Genomic DNA, 20,216 nt, shown 5'->3' on the forward strand with positions numbered 1-20,216 from the left:
AAATTCAAGCCGTATACAGCTTTCCTTGTTCAGAGATGCAGTGATGGGCAAAGCTGCAGCTATTGCATGCTGGTCTGTCATAAACATTTTGAAGTCTTTCTGAATAGCCACTGCCTGAAAAATAAATAAAACTATTATAAAAATGGTTGGTCATTAGGCTTTTCTTCCAGCATGTGCCAGTGATCTAGTAAATTCCTTTTAAGAAGTATTGTTGACCACAGCTGGTAGTACAGTATAAGCAAAAATGTTACTTCGTTTTTCCCCTAAAAACCCCCCTGTGCTATATTGTTGACTCTGAAAACCAGTGCACATTAGGGGCAGCCTCACTGATACAATTACTTATCTTCTGGTCAATTACTTTTGGCTTTATGCTGGTTTGCTTAGTTTGCACATAACCAACAATCCCCATTCCTAGTTCTGGAGATGATAATATGAACAAGGAAATATCAAGGAAGTTGAAAAAACCAAGATGGCTTCATTTTAAAATGTGGCTTGGGCCTAAATAAGGATAATGGAAAGGAACACACAAGTTGACACTAATATAAACAAAAGAATAATTTGAAAACCATATTGTTAAAAACATGAATATATCAATTCCTATGCTATTCATTGTTTTGCATTCTGTTGTATTTTATTCTTTTAAATATTTGTATTGTATTTCATCTCTCTCTCTCTCTCTCTCTCTCTGTTATATGGCATTTTAGTTTTTTAACTGTTTGTAATTCTCCCAGAGAACATTAGTTATTGGGCAGATGAGAAATGTAATAAATAAATAAATACGTTCAATTATTGTAAAACAGCAACAGCAACCAAACAAGAAAATAGCTGGGTCTTTAAGGGCGCAATCCTATGCATGTTTAGACAGAGAAAAGGCCTACAACTCCCAGCAGTTGTAGGCCTTTTCTCTGTCTAAACATGCATAGGATTGCGCCCTTAATGGCGGGAGAGGATTACAGAAGGGGAATAAAGAGACAGCTGAGAAACTAAATTAATTCTTGGCATCATTCTTCACTGCAGAAAATGCTGGTCAGATCTCCACATCTGAACTGCTTTTTGTGGGATCAGGCAGGAGTCTGAAGAACTAGGTCAAATAGAGGTGACAAAATATAAAATGCTAGGACTAACTGGCAAACTAAAATTTAAGAAGCCACTGGGTCCAGATCGCATCCAAGAATTCTTCAAGAAGTTTTTGTAGATCTTTTAACAAAAACATTCACTATCACTAAACTGAGCCTCCTTACTGAAGAATATGGGGATGGGGCCAGGAATTTGCACAAGCTTTTGACCTGATGCTCTTAAAAGATATTATATGTAAAACAGCTATCATGGTTTTAAACTGTTTTTAATGTTTTGTGAACCACCCAAAGAGCTTTGGCTACTGGGTGGTATAGGAATGTAATAAATAAATAAAATATTATCATTGAACATCCCAAAAAACTTTTGACAAAGTATCTCACCCAACGAAGTCCCTCACCTAAGTAAACCCTGCAATTATGGAATAAGAGGAGGGCTTGCAATCCTGTGCACGCTTACCTCAAAGTAACCCCACTGAACACAGTGGGACTTACTTCTGAGCAAACTTGCACAGGGCTGCACTGTTAAAGAACTAGAAGCAGAAGGTAGAAGTAAATGAATAGTTCTCACAATAGAAGGCACTGAGGAGTGGGATCCCCCAAGGATCTGCACTGAAATGGGCACTTCATGAAATTGAAGCACATTCCTGTGAGATCAGGTAATGACAGTGGAGGCTGATGGCTCTGATGTCAATGGGGCTGTAAATCCCCTCTCCATTTCAGTCAGGACTCCAAAGGAGCTATCCAAGGTGCTGAACCCTATCCCCCAAATAGCTTCAGCACATTAGATAGCTCCTTTAGAGTTCTGACTGAAACCCAGAGCGCATTCACCACCCCACTAACATTGGAGCCATCAGCCTCCACTGGGTAATGGATAGCTTTTGCTCATTCAGGCTGCAATGCTAAACACACTTGCCTGGGAATGAGCTACACTGAACTCTGACTTCTGAGTCATCCTGCTTACCATTACTCTGCACATTTGGTTACTGGGAAGTTTGCCAGTCAGTGTTCGTACTCCATGTTCCCATCTGCCCTTCCCACGTTCCACCCAATCATGTTCTGCTTCCCCTAACTAACCATTGTCTTTCCTTCTGCCACCATATCACACAGCTCAGACCCAAAGTCTAAATTCTGCAAAAGGCTTAACCCGAGGAGAAGCCGTGCAAAGTGAAAAATATCCAATGGGAGGGGGGCATAATTGATTTTGGGCACAGAAATTGCAGCGTCTTGGCACATAATTTTGATTTTTGTAGCACAGAATTTAGCACAAGGTATGAGTGTCATTGCCTACATAGGAAACAAGGGTAGGGATACTTGGCAGGGTAGTATTCCCAACAGCCATAACGTTAGATTGCTTATAGGCACAGATGTTCCTGCGACCTGAAAGGAGGAGACATCATGAGACTGATGCAACAGAACTGAAGCTGGTTGCCACAGAACAGACGAATCTCTGGTCAAAACTGTGTCCAAGACTTGGAACACTTTTACAGGTGTCTTTGTACTTGTATTTCACAGGAAGATCAGAAAGCTGCTGATTAATCCAAAAACAACAACAACCAGTAGCATGAATGAAGCCACAAGTTTGGGAAGTGAGAGAAGCAGCAGTAGATTTCCTCAGCTTTGATGGGACCAGATGTTGCTGAATCATCCCTGAAAGAATGGCATGGTATGGAAAAAAAATATACCAACAGTGACCCATCTCTCCCCTGCCCCCCAACAACAGACTTGAGGGTTTGGTTGTCGTTTGTAATGGAGTGTGTGTCAGGAGTGTAGAGATGACGAGATCAGAGACAAAAATATGAGTCATAGGCAGGCAGCCTTCTATCTGGGGGAGACTGTCTCCCTTATATCATTCGGAAGAAGACAAGATTCCCCCTACCTTTTCTCAGCCTTCCCTTGAACTCCAGCCTACAGTAAATAAGTATTCAACTTTCGGGACCGAGATATTTTGCTGCCTGCCAATGGCGCACCCACCCATCCCAAGTCAAAGTACATAGTACCCAAGCCTGATCAAATTGGTGTGGCTCCTGAGGCAGAAAATCTCACAAGTGCCTCCCTCCCTGGCAGTAAGAATACAATAAATTAAAGAATGAACAATTTGCTGCCCTTTCATGACATGCCACATCAGCTGCCTCAGAGATCAAGCTTCTAATTACATGTGGTTTCCTTGCATTTACATGTATAGGAAAAACTGTGTGTGTGTGGGGGGGGGGTATTCATTTTTATGATCTGTCTTTCCCATCTCTCTCCTTCTTCCCATCCTGCAGGTTTAGACAGCTGATCATCAAAATCTGCTCTTTACTGAAACCTGCTCCCCCCCCATGTTGATCTATGTCTTCTGTACCTGTAGACTTGCCAGTGTTTTTACATGGCCCTGCTCAGCATGTTTTTAAATGTTGCTCCATCTGCAGACATTTGCAGGTAATAATGTTTATCTCCTGCATATCAATATGTTGATAAAGGCACAAGAGCAGTCCAAGCCAAGTTTTTTTGTGCATGTGGTCAGCTGGCAACCTTATGGAACTCTGTGCAGAGTAGCCCTTTGGTAGAATGCCTAGACAGCCAGCCGCTTTTGACCCTGAAGAGCTATCATAGAATCATAGAACAGTAGGGTTGGAAGGGGCCTATAAGACCATTGGGTCCAACCCCCTGCTCAATGCTACCTATGGTAGAAGGTTGGTTCTGGAAGAGGAGAGGTTCCAAGGGAACTGTAGAAAAAAGACAGAGGTTGTAAAGAACGGTTCTGAGAAGACTGTGAGGAAAGAAAAGGAGAGATTTTCTGCACAAGGCATTTATTGTACATGCGTGATTCCTCTCTTACGGTAGTTTGTGGGTGCTTTAGACAGCGTTGTCCTCCTCCAGGGCCTCTCCTGTGCTTTTGCATTTTTTTTTTTTTCAATTGAGCAAAGTCTGCTCAATTAGAATGAAACACTAGTGTAGTTGTACAATTCCACTATAGCTCAGTGCCACCTAGAGATTATGTAGTGGAACATATAGGACGGTAGAGAAGGGAAAACATCCTGAAAAAAATATGCATAGAGAATCCAACCTTAATCCCACAAAGAATCTGGAAGCAGAAACCATGGTAAAGTGGTGGGTTAAAAGCCTCATCTAGAAAAGCCCAGAGATTTTGAAGAAGGTTCTAAGGAAACTGTGAAGAGGGAGAGACAGAAAGGGAAAAGAGAGGTCCTGAGGCAAGACCAGGAAAGAGAGCAGCAGCAGCAACATTCTGCCCTCTCCACCACCCAGTTACCAGTCAGTAGGTGCTTGAGGCCTACAGTTACTTTTGAGTCCTGGACTGCACAGCTTGAGACAGTGGAGGCTGGTAGCTCCGATGTCAGTGGAGCAGCGAATCTGCTCTGGGTTTCAGTCAGAACTCTAAAGGAGCTACTCAAGGTGCTCTTTTAGAGTTCTGACTGAAATCTGGATCGGATTCATCGCCCCACTGACATCGGAGCTACCAGCCTCCACTGGTTTAAGACAAGTTTGAAGAAATAACCTACCTTTGTGGACCAGATAACTACTAGACTCCCTTCCCTCCATGTTATTGTTGAGAGCCTTGTGTGTGTGTCTATTCATTTGAATGTTTGTTTGCTTCCCCCCTCCCTCGCCCTTTCCCCTTCCTTGTTAAATAAATCCTAGTTCTTGTTTATAAGTTCTTGTTTATAAGCTCGCTGGTTTCCTCCCAGTCCCTTTTCAGGGAACAAGGGTCCTGGTGGGCTGGAGGGACCACATGTTAGTTTGGGGTCAGCATTTTTCTCCTTCGCCCATTCCACTACCATCCTTGAACCCAGGTCCCATGAGTTCTGTCAGCCCACAGGGTTGCTGGTAGGGAAAGTGGGGTTACACTTCTATACCTATGAAGCTGCAGTAAATGAACAGTGTGACCCATAATCCTGATAAGTCCATGTGTTTGGTTTTAAGATGATGGAGTCTCGTTGATGCAGATGGTACTAAATTAAATATAAGTATTCTTAAATACAAGGTGGGCAGGCAGGGGGTAGAGATCAAACTGCTCTGACATTATGTGACCAAATGGTGCATTGAGTTGAGATGGCTGTCACTTCAATCCTTTAAAAAAGGCATTGTTCCCTTCTGCAGTTTGTAGCCCATAAATTCCTAGACATCCCTCCTAACCACTTCTGATCCATCTCTGCATTGAGGTTTAAGCACCATGACATCAGCATGTGGATGCCATTGTACAGCTTTGTCCGTAACAACTGTGAGTCATTACTGCCTTGTTGGAAGCTTTTAGACCAACCCAGTATGTACAGAAATGCAGCTCTCCTTTACTTTGAACTCTGATTTTTCAACACCAAACTAAAGAGACTTGCAAATGCCGGTCTTAACAAGCAATTTTCTTTGAATGTTGTTCATATGTGTGCATGCCGACATGAAAGGCTAGGAGGATATTTCAGCTTTCCCTTTCTGGGCTGAGGATTCTTGGTTTCTTGAAGCATGATGCAACCATTAAGCTAACATCAGTCAAAAAAACCTGTTCTAGATCCATGCGTCTAGCTGGCTGGATGCTCATAACACCCCACATACCCGAGAATCAGCAGCCCTGGTTATTCGCACTCTCCTACTTAGCCCAGTATCGTTTTTTCCGTCATCATCCATGATATTCAGATTATTCTGGTTACCTTTGCCCTGAATGGGCAGGTTCGCATGGTCATGGAGGGAAAATAAACCACAGTGGTTTATTTTCACTCCGCACACATGCCGTTGTGAGCCGCCTAATTAGTGCAATTACCCTCACTGGGCACAGGCTGTTGTGACCTCCGAACCCGGCAAGGGTGGGTGGCTGGGTGGCTTACAAACCATACCCCAGCCACCCACCCTCGCCTGGTTTGGACGTCATGACAACCCACTCCCAGTAAGGTTAACTATGCTAATTAGGCAGCTCATGACTGGTACATGTGGGGAGGGAAAATAAGCCATGGTGGCTTATTTTCCCTCTGCGATCATGCGAATCTGGTTAGTGTCAGAGTTGCAAGCCTACCATCTGAGTCCCATCACCTTACATCTCTATTAATTCTTGACTATATATTCAGTTCATGGTCGAGTATGTTTAGTTTGTAAAGAATTTTTTCATACTGAAGGTCTTGGAGTAACTTGGTGGTAACAACAGAAGGAACATAAAACAGAGCGCATAGTGTGCTCATCGACGCTTTTTGACTGACAAATGTACAGACCAGCAAAATGAATGCTACTTCAACTGTGGGTGTTCCTCCCCTCCGCATACTTTAGAGACTGCCCCCATTTTAATTTTTGTAAGTTGTATGTGTGTGTTCGTTTATATTATTTGTACTCTTCTTCAAATCCTTATGTAGCCAAAGCCACACAATAGGGAAGTGTCAACAGGAAAACCCAAACATGTGCAAAAGTGTGTGTGTGTGTGTGTATATATAAACATAGAAAAAATGTAAGCCTCCCCCCACACACACACAAACCCCAGTACAGTGAGGACTGAGCATGCTCAGTGAGCATGGAAGATGGAGTGACTGTTGCAAGGAGGGAATGGAAAACCAAGGAGAGTGAGAATGGAATGAATGATCCTGAGAAAGGGCCTGGCTGCCAGGAACCCTGAACAGAAGGACTTTTCTAAGGGTGAAAAAATATTCCAGGGATTATGGGGGAATCCTTGGTGATGTCATGGGGGCACCAGCCAATCCGACTTGTCCATTGCTAGCTTGCTTTTGCTGCCAATGTGCAGAACTAACTTTCTTTCTTTCTTTCTTTCTTTCTTTCTTTCTTTCTTTCTTTCTTTCTTCAGAGCTTGATTCTGGAGAAGAAACGTATGTTTGGATTTAATGTAGTGCAGGAGCTTCCAGACTGGGCTGACTCTGACTGTTCTTAAAAAATGCTTTGCCCTCTTACACTGTTGCCATCTCTCTACAGTGTTACCCACTCTGACGTATTTGGAGAGTGCTGATCTATTCCCTTTCCTCTGAATTAAACTGGCCATGTTCTTTTAACATGTTCAGGATGGCAGGGAATGGAGGCATGTTCAGTGACTGCTAATAATGCAATGTGAAGGAATCATGTACTCTCCTAGAATCACTGGTCTCACAATAGGTTTAACAATACTTTGCAGAAAGAAAGAAGGCGGCATAATAAAAACAGAGAAGATGCACTCCAAGCTGCCCCTTGAGATGGGAAGTGTGAGACTGTGATAAGCAGAATCTATTTTTTTCTCTCCCAAAGAACAGGCATTGTTTGCCACAGATGTGGCTTTCCAATGATCGCTAAAATGGTCCTAAACTAACAGAGCACTTGATCGCTGGCTTTAAATTAATGTTTTTCTTAATCTAGCTCAGATTAAGAATTGGATTTGCATAAGGAAATTTAGGGTGCAGTCCTATGCATGTTGAGACAGAAACAACTCCCACAACTCCCAGCATGCCCCAGCCAGCCATGGATTGTGCCCTTAGTTGTATAAAATGCTGGTCCAGTAAGATGCCCATTAGGTACCTTCTAGCTGTATGACTCTGTGATTATTACTTATCAATTAATATAAGAGGCTGTAATTACTAAAATATCCACTTGCCTGGGGTTAAATCCCAATAACATAAGAGGTTGCAATACTGTACCTGCTAACCTACGAGAAAGCCCTATTGACCTCAATTGGACTTACTTCCGAGTTGTGCTGGGTGTTTATCAATCCTCCCAATATATGATAATTTGCCAATAAAAGAGTTTCATAACAGGTACAATGATTATTAATTAAGTTCATTGGGGGGGCACATGCGATAAAATTAATAAAAACTATCATCAAAACTCATTAGCGGGTTTTAGTGTTCAATCATATTGTTAAAACATATCTTTCTGCAGTTCTCCTTGGGTTTACGGTGGATAATTCTAGGACAATTGCTTAATATTTCAGCACTGTGCTGAAATATGGAGGAAGCAATCCTATGGCCCCCAGACAGCATTGGGGTGGGGGTGGGGATAGGATATTTCAGATTCCTGGATCTGAGGTCAGAGACAGCGCTCCAACCGCAGATCCAGAAATCCGTATTCCCTGCCCCCTCCCCCTCGCAGCTGGCATGGAGAGAACTGCAACGGCTGCCTCATAATGTTGCAAAAGCGACCTCGGAGAGGAAGTAAAGGGGGAGTTTCTGTGGGCAGGAGAGGAGGGGACTGGAGAGGCCTGCTTATGTGGTATCCCAAGGCCACTTCAGGCTCCTTCCTTCTCCCTCTGCAGCACCTCAGCTAGACAGGCTAACAAATTGCAGAGCGGGAGGAGCAAAGATCACCTCTGCCGCTTCTCTCTTTCTGCTTTGGATGGCTGTAAGCCTCTGAGTTTGGAGGTTTATGAACACTGGGATAGGATTGGACCCTAAGGGTAGGGATGTACGAATCCCTTACCTTGTTCCGGCTGGGGCCGTCCAGGGGGGAGGCGATCCTCCCTGGCTGGCTCCACTCCACAGCAAATCCACGGAGCTGCCGGCCAGGGCCGCCCGCAGCCGGACCTCCATCTGCTGCTGGGCTGCGGCCGCAAATGGTGGCTGCCGTAGCGGCCAGCATTTGTGTCCCTGCGTTAGCCGTGATAGGCTACATATATATTTATGTAGCCTATCACGAAAAGAGCAGGGATGCAAATGGCGTAGTGGACGCTATTTGCGTCCCTGCTGTTTGCCGTGATAGGCTACGTAAATACTTACGTAGCCTATTGTGGCTAAATTAGGTGAGAAATGGCGGCCACAGACCAGGGGCAGTGGATGGACCGGATGGCCAACACCAGGTAAGATCCGTCCCGGGGAAGTTTCGTGGGGTGGCGGGGGGGATTGCTCCATTCCGCCACGGATTCTGGGGGGCCAGATTCTAAAGAATCCGGCCTTACTGGAGTCCGTGGCGGAATTCTCTAACATCCCTACCTAAGAGACTCATTGGGATCAATGCAGACAAAGGTTCCTCAGCATCCTCAATAAAAGAGATGTGGAAACAGAATACATAATAGCAAATATGAATTATCTCATATACAGAGATAAGCTTGGGTGAAAGCAGGATCCAACTTAAACAAGAAGAAAAATGAGATTTTACTTTCTACCTAAACATTGTACTGTTGCTGCTTCTACTCTTATGCAAGGGCACAGATTGACATGCAAATACATTCTTACAACAGATATCTTCCATAAGACCATATAGGATGACCTTATTCAAAGTCTATATAGGATGACCATTTGGTTGCCACCTGTGAAGGTTTGAGGCCTACAGAGGCAAAGGAAAAGAAGGTCAGGCTTAGAGGCTTGGACTTTTCTGTTGGGAGGGGGTAACCCTGAGAAGAGTAGTTTCATTTCTCTGGTTGGGTGTCAGTTTAATTTCTCCACTTAAGTTTCATTTCTTCAGGCTGAGGTGGTACTTTCAGTTTTGATGGAGGAGGGTATATAAAGAGAAGGAGAGAGCCTGGAAGAATCAGAAAGACCAGGCTGCAGCAAAAGCGAGACAGCTAGAGCCTGAAGTGAGAGTAGAGTCAGTGAGCAGGAAGAAGCAGCCTAGAAAGGTCTAAGGACAGCTAGGGTAAAGGAACTTGCATTTTGCAACTTTTATTTTCTTTTAATGCCTTTTGTATCACTCAGCTCTATTATGTAAATACCTTTAGTTGTAATTTGTTTGCTTTAAATCTATTAGTAAACTGTTGTGGTTAAACCCTGTGTCTAGAGTGTCTGTCACCCCACATCAACAGCCTAAACCCCACATTACTGGGAAGGGGAAGTTTAAAAGAAGGAAGGTGGGACTCCTAAGGAGGCAAGAGATCCTTGAGGGGTTGCTCAGGGGGTCCAGGTCATAAAGGGAACCTTGACACCACCATTTGGTGGAAAGACAGGATACAAACTGAATAAATCTATAACAATAAAAGAAGATCTCTCTCTCTCTCTCTCCCTCCCCCCCCCCGTGTGTGTGTGTGTGTGTGTGTGTGTGTGTGTGTGAGGACCATAGTTCCAAGAACCTGGAAACTAGACATCTGAAACATGGCAAGCATACCAAAGGGATCCTAAGGGTGTGCACTTCAGGTTTATTTGTTTTTTAAACGCATTGATTAATTTTAATTAAGTGAAATGTATCCATGTGTTTGAAGTCTGCAGTACCATCTGCAGTTCCCAGGAAGCAAGCTTCCCTAACCGGTGCATAGCTTTGCAGTCTACACAGTCTGAAGCCAGGGGAAAGTAGTCCAAGGGGTAGAGCTATGTAGCTACCCCACCGCCCCACAACCCCTCCCCTTAGGGGAATGGAGTGGACAGACCCCTCCCTATAGGGGTACACCATGGCAGGGGCCATATGTAGGGTTGCCAGTGGCTGCAGCTTCACTCAAACATGGTAGGCACGATGTGTCCAACTCTGACAGCTGAATAAGTTTGCTTGAAGGATTCACCGTATCAAACTAAGGGCTATTCTAACCCAAGCAAAGCTGACTCTGTTCGCTTTAACAAATAAATAAAAGAGGACAGGACTTCTCTACTTTTTATAGTTTTAGAGATGATGAGATTTGAGTAGGTACCTTTATTCTTACCTCTTAATGGACCGGCTGAAATTCCCTCTTCTGCACTGTGATTATAACCTGCCCTTCTGTGTATGTAGTTGCTGCTCTGTGCCCATATTCTAGTCATGACCAAATATAACTTTATATCTAGGTGTCTGTCAGCTGTGGATCCATTGATATGTTTAGGTAAAAGGAAATATACTTTGTATCCACGTTAAAAAATGATCCCTATTATAATGTTTTCTAGTGCATGCAAAATAAACTGCACGTAACCCAAGGCTCATGCCTGGAACTGTCATATCTTAAAAAGAAGAACCCATTACCAACAAATTCTGCTCCTGTCCTGTGCACCGTAGAACAGTATGCTTTTGCTTGCCGCTTCCCTTTGGTGCACGGCTGGGAGCAGACTGTGAAGCCTGGACGTTGCTGGGGTTTGTCAGTAGCTTGAAAATGATCCCCAAAAGACACTAATTACCACAACTCAAGAGATCCAAAAAAGGAGACCAAGAAGAAGCTCTCTTACTGAACAATACTGCTTTTTTTTAATTACCTGAGGTTTTCTCTGCTTTTCAAAGGGCTGTTTGATCAATTCGGTACGTTCAATAGTCTAGCGAAAGTTCATGAGGAATTAACTGAACCGCTTCTAGAAATTGATTGCTCCTGCTTGGGTGAAATATTTTTATGAAGCTTTTAAAATAGGTTTCTCAGGGGTGAGAGTTTTGGATCACAAGATCCTTGTGACCCCATGTAAAGGGCATGAGTAGAATGAGCCCCAGAGATGTGACTGAGATAAACTCATAGTCCATATTACCTTTACTGTGGTATAATTATGGGGGGATGCAGCTCTCAGCTTTAGAAAAATATGGCAACGCATGAATAGTTCACTTACCCCGTCTTTTGGGGGTAGTCCAGCCACCTCAGATTGGTTTAAAGATGTTGGTAGAGATAGTAAAAGCGCCCACTACCATATGCCTTAAAAAAAAAAAGTAGACCAATAAAATATCTTCCCATTGGTGGACAGGGTGTTGTTGTTGTTTTTCATGACAGTTTTGGTATATGGCCATGCCAGCCGAGGTTAATGGGAGTTGTAACCCAACACATCTTGAGGGCATCAGGTTGAGGAAGGCTGGTGCAGGGGTTTTTCTATGGTCCAGTAAGTTAAGCCATCAAGTAAGTTAAGCCTCAATCATTAAATTGTAATGTCTACCATTACTGAAGTAGCAACTCTAGTCTGGCATGCTTGAGGGATGTGCAGCAGTTCTCACCCCATTAGTGCCTCATGCCCCAAGAACTGCCATCATTAACAGCTACAAGGGCAACAAGGGAAAGGGTCTTCTCGGTGGTGGCCCCCAAATTATGGAATGATCTCTCTGACGAGGCCCACCTGGCACCAACATTATCTTTTCAGCACCAGGTTAAGACCTTCCTCTTCTCCTAGGCATTTGGCAGCATATTATAAGTTTTAATCAATCCAGAGTGTCTTAGGGTTATGGTTGTTTGTTTTTGAGATTGTTTGTTTGAAGTTGTTTTAGATATCTGTTTTTTATGTATATTGTCTGTTCATGTGATTTTTATGTAAATTGTTTTAAATCTCTGTATACTGTATTTTTAATGTTTTTAATCTTTGTAAACTGCCCAGAGAGCTTTGACTATTGGGCGGTATAGAAATGTAAACAACAACAACATCAATAATAATAATAATAATAATAATAATACATGGCAGTCAGAAATCAACTGGTGAAACTTAACTATATTTGCATGCTGGGCAAGACTAGATTAAACTCATGTTAAACCTGGGCAATATGGAGCTGGTGTTTATCAATAAAAAGCCTGACTCAGGGATTGGAATTCAGCCTGTTTCCATTTTGGGGATAGGGCTCAGCACCTTGGATAGCTCCATTAGGGTTCTGGCTGGTTCCGACTGAATCCAAGAACCATCTTGGGATCTTCAGGTGGCGGCGATGGCAAGGAGTGGGACACTTGGCGCACCAGCTGCAACCCTTCCTGAGTCGGCTTGATTTGGCAATAGTTACCCATGCCGTGGTTACGACACGGCTACAATGCACTCCATGTGGGGCTACCCCTGAAGAAGCTTCAGCTGGTGCAAAATCGGCAGTTGGGCTGCCAGGGGTAGTCCATTTCAGCTGATCCAGAACACTGCGGCCAGACTGTTGAGGGGGGCTGGTTACAGGGAGCACGAGACTCCACTGTTACAGCAGCTTCTCTGGCTACTGGTCTGTTTCCAGGTGGAAGTCCTGCTTATGACCTATAAAGCCCTATATGGCTTGGGACCATGTGAGCCTGCCCGGGTCTTAAGATCTTCAGGAGAGGCCCTTCTTTTGCGACCGCCACCATCAGTGGCAACACAACAGAAGGCCTTCTTGGTGGCCGCTCCCAGGCTGCAGATCTCCCTGCCAAGGGAGGCTTGGTTCACTCCCCCTCTGCTGTCTACCTGCCAGCAGGCAAAAACCTTTTTATTCAAGCCTTTGTCATATAAGTGGGTCTGTTGAATTGGATGCCGTTTTTATTCTGTTATTGTTGCGTTTTTAATGCACTGTTATTCTTGTTTTAATCAAGTTTCATTTATCATTGTAAGCCACCTTGACTGCCATTTTTCTTGGTAGAAAGGCAGGGTACAAATCAAACCAACAAATGGGGGGGGGCAGATTCCCCCCCCAGGTCCTTGGTGGGCCAGATAATGTCAGGGTTTGTGGCCTCTCCCCCTGACATCATCCCCTCTTTCTCCCCCTCTTTTTTTCTTTATGCAGGAAGGAGACCTGGATAGTGCCTCCTCCCAACACGGAGAAAGGGACCCGGCCTCCCCCCCACCATCCCTGCTTGGGAGACTGGAGATAGAAGCAGGGATGAGGGGCATTGGGACTCATCCATGCATGAGGAAGAGAAGAGCGGCCGCTCCTCTGAGGTGGGCGAATCCCAACACCCAGGCTGTCCCTCCTCCCCACTGCTGTTTCCAATTGGAGACAGCAGTGGAGATTCTGCTGCTCGCGCGTGGCAGCAGAGGAATTCCCACTGTTGTCTCAGATGGGAGATAGCACTAGGGGGAATTCCCTCTGAGGGTATTCCTCTGGGGGGTGGGGCTTAGAGCTTAAGCCACACCCCCTGGAAGAACCCTAACTGGCTGAGGAGGCCAGATCAGATTAGGCCTGTGGGCGAGAGGTTCTGCATCTCTGCCCTAAACAACTTAAGACCGGGCTATTTCAGGGACTGCCTGTCTCAAGCCTGCCCACTTATTACGATCTGCAGGAGCCCCTCTTGATGACACCATTACCTGCAGAGGCCCATTTGTTGGGCATGTGGGAAAGGGCCTTTTTCCTGCGCTGCTCCCAAACTGTAGAAGGTGTTCCCTCAAAAGGTATGATTGGAGCCCACTCTCTTGGCCTTTAGAAAGGGTATGAAGACACATCTTTTTAACCTTGCCATTTAAATTATGTAGTTGTTTTAATATTATGGGTTTTCATGTTATTTTTTTATTGTATTTCAGTTTTATTGTTTTAAATTATTGTTTACTGCCTTGATGGCTTTTTAGCAAACAAGGTGGGATATAAAATGATGATGATGATTTCTGCCTGTAACTTACGCTGCTCTTAAATGTATAGAACCTCTACCCATAAAGAAAGCGGCAATGCTGTGAGCTGATCCAGTGTCCCAATGCTCCTGAAAGCATGTCTTCACTGTTAAAGTTCATCTCCTGACAGTTTTTGCATCCCCACAACCGCTCATGACATGGCTAATCTGGGTCAATTAGCTGCACAAATTATTTGGCCTCATCCAAATGTCTGCAGAAAATGGTTAAAGCCAGAATGGAATCTGTAGCAATGGGTTAAAAATGTATTTGTGCTAACTGTTACACGTATTCGATTCTTCCGTTCATACATATTAGATATTTATGTATTCCTCAAAGCTAACCACTAAGAAACATTTCACCTTGAAAAGCAGCGATCTATGACTTCCACATATGCATATGATCCAAGAGTAAATCATCAAGAACATCAGGATTTGGAAATGCTTGTGTTAATAAGTCCCAGTGGCACATCAGTACGTGCCACACAAAGTACAAAAAAGGCTCGAAAACTGGTGGATGACTTTTATTTCAGTCCAACTTCCATGAGAAGTGTTAACTTGGTATGAAAATTAGGCATGAAAGTTTCTACTCTGTGGGAATTCTTTTCCCCCAAGTTCTAACTGATGAGAAACAGAGGTGTCTAGCAGAAGTTCCTATATCACCTCAGCTGGAAAGTGCTGTACCAAAGAGAGTGCTGTGAGGGAGGAGAGTTTGGTTCTCATATAATAAACTGTCACATTAAAAAACCTATGTTTATGTATTCCCCCTCCATAAAATATCTTGTGGACTTCAAAGAGAAAAAGGGGGGAAACAAAGAAATAAATATTACAGATGTCAAAACAGAATGATTTTAAAATGAACGCAGGCTAATTCGAAATGGGTTAAGCAACGCTTGCTGTCCATCAAAACAGTCTGGAAATAAACTGATCGGGATTACTATATTAAGGAGGATATTCTATCAAAACCAGAGCAAGTGATGCGAAACAAGCTGCACTAAAAACTGAATGGTGAAGCACACCAAGAACTCTATAAACAACTGAGGAAGCAAATCCAAACTGGGACATTTAAACAGAGTTTCTTTACGGGTTTGAAAATGTTGTGGCCAAACTTCGTATGTTTTGTAAGCATGCTGGCTTTAAAAAAAATCTATGTGTGGACTCCCCAATTTTCATTGGGACTGCAGCACATGGGGAGGGCAACCCTGTTTAAAATCCCCCCCCCACCTGATGTCAACCAGAGCTAGAAAAAAGCTTCCCATTGTTTCGAAGCAAAATGCACACCGAGAGAGACTGTGGTTATTAAGCCATCCTTCCTCCATCCTGACTGCTTCCATGGGGAAATCATATTTATGAATGTGAAAAGTATGAGTCCTAGTTAATCCATGAATTAAATACTTCAGCTAAAATTATTCTTTTTAGAGAACAGCTCCTTGGGGTTTCAGCAGATATCCTTACCCTCAGTGAATGTTGAAATAGTTTTCTGACAGCATACAAAGCCATAAATAATCCAAACATCACTATATAAAAGGAGAATCAAATACCAAGCATACATGTGGACATTTGGAGAAAGACCTGCCTTCGCTAATGCAAAGATATTCTGAAATACCTGAAAAATACAGCTGAAATAAATCCGCCATCTCTATTCTCCTCTGCAATTTTTGATGGTGAATATTCTCCAGATGTGTGGATATTTGCAAATAGTTTCTATTCAGCACCCATGTTTGACATCCAAGTATCTGACATGTGGCAGTCAACATTTAATGATTTTTTTCATTAGATCCCACCATTCTTCAATGTGACATCATTAGCACCTGTGCCTGCACTAGAGATCTTTGGGCTTGTAGGAACCTGCTGGAAAGGTTCTTAATTCCCATCCAAATTCTCCTTTGGCTGGAATTTTCAGCAAACCTAGAGCATCTCTACACCAGCCTAAAATCCTGCATTTAAAATGGGGTTTTCTGCTTCTGTTTTAAAAGCAGGAACACAACAAACTCCGTTAGCACACACTTCCTCCCTCTTGTTTCCCTGTCCTTTCCCCCCTTATCTGAGTCTTCCATATGTTTCATTATACAGCCACTAGATGGTGCTGTGGTCTAGTTCCTCTTATTGCAGTTGTCCTTTTTCAGGGAGGGAACTCAAGTGAACACAAGCGTGGTAATTTGATAGCTCATTATCTCGGATCTTTTAAAATACAGAATAAAGGTAATTTAGTGCTGGAGATGCCCTGGAGGTTCACGGGCGTCATCTAAAGGGCCTGCAAACTTCTGTGAGTGACTAATCTCAATAGCAGGATAAAAGCTCGGTGTGAAGAAGCCCCTAGTCATTCATCTATTTTGCGAGTAAATACGTCATTTTTGGTCCCAGACTCCCAGTCATAGTGAGAGAATATTCACACCTGCATGGACTAATATTAGTGCAAGGGTGTTGAACCTTTATTCCTGGGGCCAAATCCGGCCCTCCTGGGGTCCAAAACCAGCCCTACAGGATTCCCCAGATGGTCAAGCCTCCTTCCCCAGGTGGTCTGTGCTTCTCCCCTGCCCCCAATTGTTTGGTGGCTTCCCAGATGGCCATGCCTCCTTTCCCAGGTGGTTCGTGCTTTCCCCCTGCCCCCCAATTGTTTGGTGGCTTCCCAGCTTTTGCCATTTCCCCCATTCTAAAAGCTCGCAATGCCTCTGTTGTTCAGTCATTAAGTCATGTCCGACTCTTCGTGACCCCATGGACCTAGCACTAGGGGTGGACGAAAGTCACTTACCTTTCGTCGAAGCTTGTTCGCGGTGGGGGGGAGGCGCTTCGCTGCTCCCCCCGTGAAGTTCAGGCCGGGGGGGGGAGGCTTCCTGCCTCGCCCCGGCCGAAATTCAGGCCGGGGAGGAGGCTTCCCGCCTCGCCCGGCTGCGAACTCGAAAGTTTTGTTGTTTTTTTTAAACGCCCCCGTGATAGGCTACGTGACGATTAACGTAGCCTATCACGGCTAGATCTGCAAAGTCAGCTGTGATAGGCTACGTTAATCGTCACATAGCCTATCACGGGTGACTTAAAAAAAAAAAAAGCACGTACGCTAATGGCAGTCCCCATAGGGAGCCGCCATTCGCGTTCCTTATTTGGTCACTGTAGTCTACGTAAATCTTTACGTAGACTACAGCGACCAAATAAGGAACGGGAATGGCGGCTCCCTATGGGGGCCGCCATTATCCGTACGCGCTTTTTTTTTTTTTTAAGTCACCCGTGATAGGCTACGTGACGATTTACGTAGCCTATCACGGCTGACTTTGCAAATCTAGCTGTGATAGGCTACGTTAATCGTCACGTAGCCTATCACCGGGGCATTTTTTTTTCTTTTATTGGAATGGCGGCGGCGGCAGCCGGTCAAAAGACCGGCTGCCGCTCCCGCCCCGCACCAACACCCGCCGAACTGCCGGCCGGACCCACCACCGGGAGGGACATTCGGCGAAGGTAAGTCCCGTCCTGGAGGGGTGTGCGGGGTGCGGGGGGGGTGCGGAGGATTTCTCCCCGAAACTTGTTCGGGGGGCCGAACACGTTGGCGCTCAGCCCCCCGAAGTTTCGGGGAGAAATTCTCCGCCATCCCTACATAGCACGCCAGGCCTTCCTGTCCTCCGCTCTCTCCCGGAGTGTGCTCAAGTTCATATTCATTGCATCGGTGGTGCTATCTAGCCATCTCATCCTCTGCCGTCCCCTTCTTTTGCCTTCAATCTTTCCCAGCATCAGGGTCTTTTCCAGGGAGTTTTCTCTTCGCATTAGGTGGCCAAAATATTTGAGCTTCAGTATCTGTCCTTCCAATGAGTACTCAGGGTTGATTTCCTTTAGGATGGACTGATTTGACCTCCTTGCAGTCCAGGGGACTCGTAGGAGTCTTCTCCATCACCACAGTTCGAAAGCATCGATTCTTCTGCGCTCAGCCTTCCTTATAGTCCAGCTCTCACAGCCATACGTTGCTACTGGGAAAACCATAGCTTTGATTATACGGACCTTTGTCGGCAAGGTGATGTCTCTGCTTCTTACTATGCTGTCTAGGTTTGCCATAGCTTTCCTCCCAAGAAGCAAGCGTCTTTTAATTTCATGGCTACAGTCACCGTCTGCTGTGATCTTGGAGCCCAAGAAAATAAAATCTGTCACTGCTTCCATTTCTTCCCCTTCTATATGCCAGGAAGTGATGGGGCCAGATTGCAATGCCTCTCCTAAGGGTCAATTACTGGCAGCAACAAGCTTAAGCTAAAATATACGGGTGGTCCCACCTTCTTGCATTTTGCCCCACCCCTTTTTGCCTTCAGCCCCACCCACCACTGGAATACAGCCCCCGAAAGGGTCTCCAAAATTGAATTTGGTCCTTGGGCTGAAAGAGGCTTAGCAGACTTGTTTTAGTAGGTACATTAGTGAGCACTACTTTTAGTGGAAAGGCAGGATACACATTAGATAAATAAATGGACAGCCCTCCATTTGATAGAAAAATCACTCTGTTCTTCCTCGCTGGATGACTCATAGATGAATGTTAGCTGAACTTTTGTATTGTGAACTATGGGGGGTCTCAGTTCCTATTACATTTGTATCTTTGGGGTTTGATCTGCAACAACTGATTCACGTGTGCATATTATCACTTCATTCTTGTAGCCCCTGCCTGATGAACATGTGTGTAAACCTATCCTGCCCTGTTTTTGAGTGTATAGATGACTGGTGTTATCCCTTTCCCTGGCTTTCAGGATATCAGCTTGACACAAGAGTACAATTATATAACAGAGAGTTAGCATGCTTGGGGCTATTTCCTTGTCCAAAGACATAAAGAAGCTTCCCAGCTGCTTTGGGATCTCAGAGAGCACTTAGTTGGAGACAGTGATTAAAGCCCCGCTATCCATCATGGAGTCATTTTTCAAATGGTGCCTACTTGAATTGTAAGAATATGATGTTTGCCATTTAATGTCATGAAATGCATGTGGGGGCAGGGGATGATATTAAATCTACTCTTGTCAGCTAGGAACATTTTCTCCCTTTTACTGCTTCAGAAGTTACCATTGCTGGGAAACATTTTTTGGGGAATGCCAAAAGAAAAACATGTTCCTAAGAAGGGACAGGACCACTCATGGGTAGATTAATTTGTCACGTGTGAACGAGCCCTTTGAAGGAATGAGCCCGGTTCCTTGTTCATTCCAAAATCTTTATGTCGAGGAGAAAATTATGAACACACATATAGAGGAGGGGTATTTGTTTCCCTCCAAGTATACCACAGAGTTCCGTAATTGCTACATTTTATAAATGTGGAATGGAGAAAATGAGCCCAGAGCCTGGCTGTTTTTAATTATTTCAACAAGGAACAAGACTATGTGGGGGTTCCAAAATGAACAAGAATCATTTCTCAGGGAAAAGAAAACAACAAGGAACAAATGCTAGCCCCCACCCCACCCCTTGCAGACTGATTTTGTATTTGCATTTGACATCACAGCTCAGCAGGCAAGGAAAGGCTTAATTCAGCCTTTCCCAACATGGTGCCCTCCAGATGGGTTGGACTGTGTCTCCCATAATTACCAGCCAGCGTGGCCATGCAGTCCAACCCATCTGGAGGGTACCAGGCTGGGGAAGGCTGCCTTAAATGATCTCTACTTTTAGTTATATGGACTCATCCAACCTAGAGTACTGATCAGCATGATCAATTCTTTTGACAGACTCATATGTGTGAAACTCTCCCACTTTCAAATTTAGACTGGGTGTGACAGGCATTATCAGATACCAAAGAAAGAATTGCAGATGGCGGAGGCACAGAGCTGGGAAATGAATGAAATCTTTGCTTTAAGCTTGAGATTTTCCTTATGTCTATGTTGTTTCCATAATTTGGGTCTCCAGAACCATAGAATTGCTTTGGCACCCTCATTTCTGATTCGGTTATATAAACTGAGATTTTTATGTCAGGTCTCCAAGGAGCAATTTGGGAAACTACAGATTACCAGTTTATGGACTTTCCTGTGGATGCACCCAAGAGATATGCGTTGTTGAAATGATTCATCATTTTAAAAATGGCTGTACGGTAGGAAAAAGGGACTCTTGATTATCGTGGGTCCCTTTCCTGGCTTCAA

The sequence above is a fragment of the Heloderma suspectum genome, chromosome 1 (genome assembly GCF_057233095.1).
Source record: "Heloderma suspectum isolate Gila_16-S chromosome 1, 16-S_ref, whole genome shotgun sequence".
In the NCBI taxonomy this organism is placed as follows: domain Eukaryota; kingdom Metazoa; phylum Chordata; class Lepidosauria; order Squamata; family Helodermatidae; genus Heloderma; species Heloderma suspectum.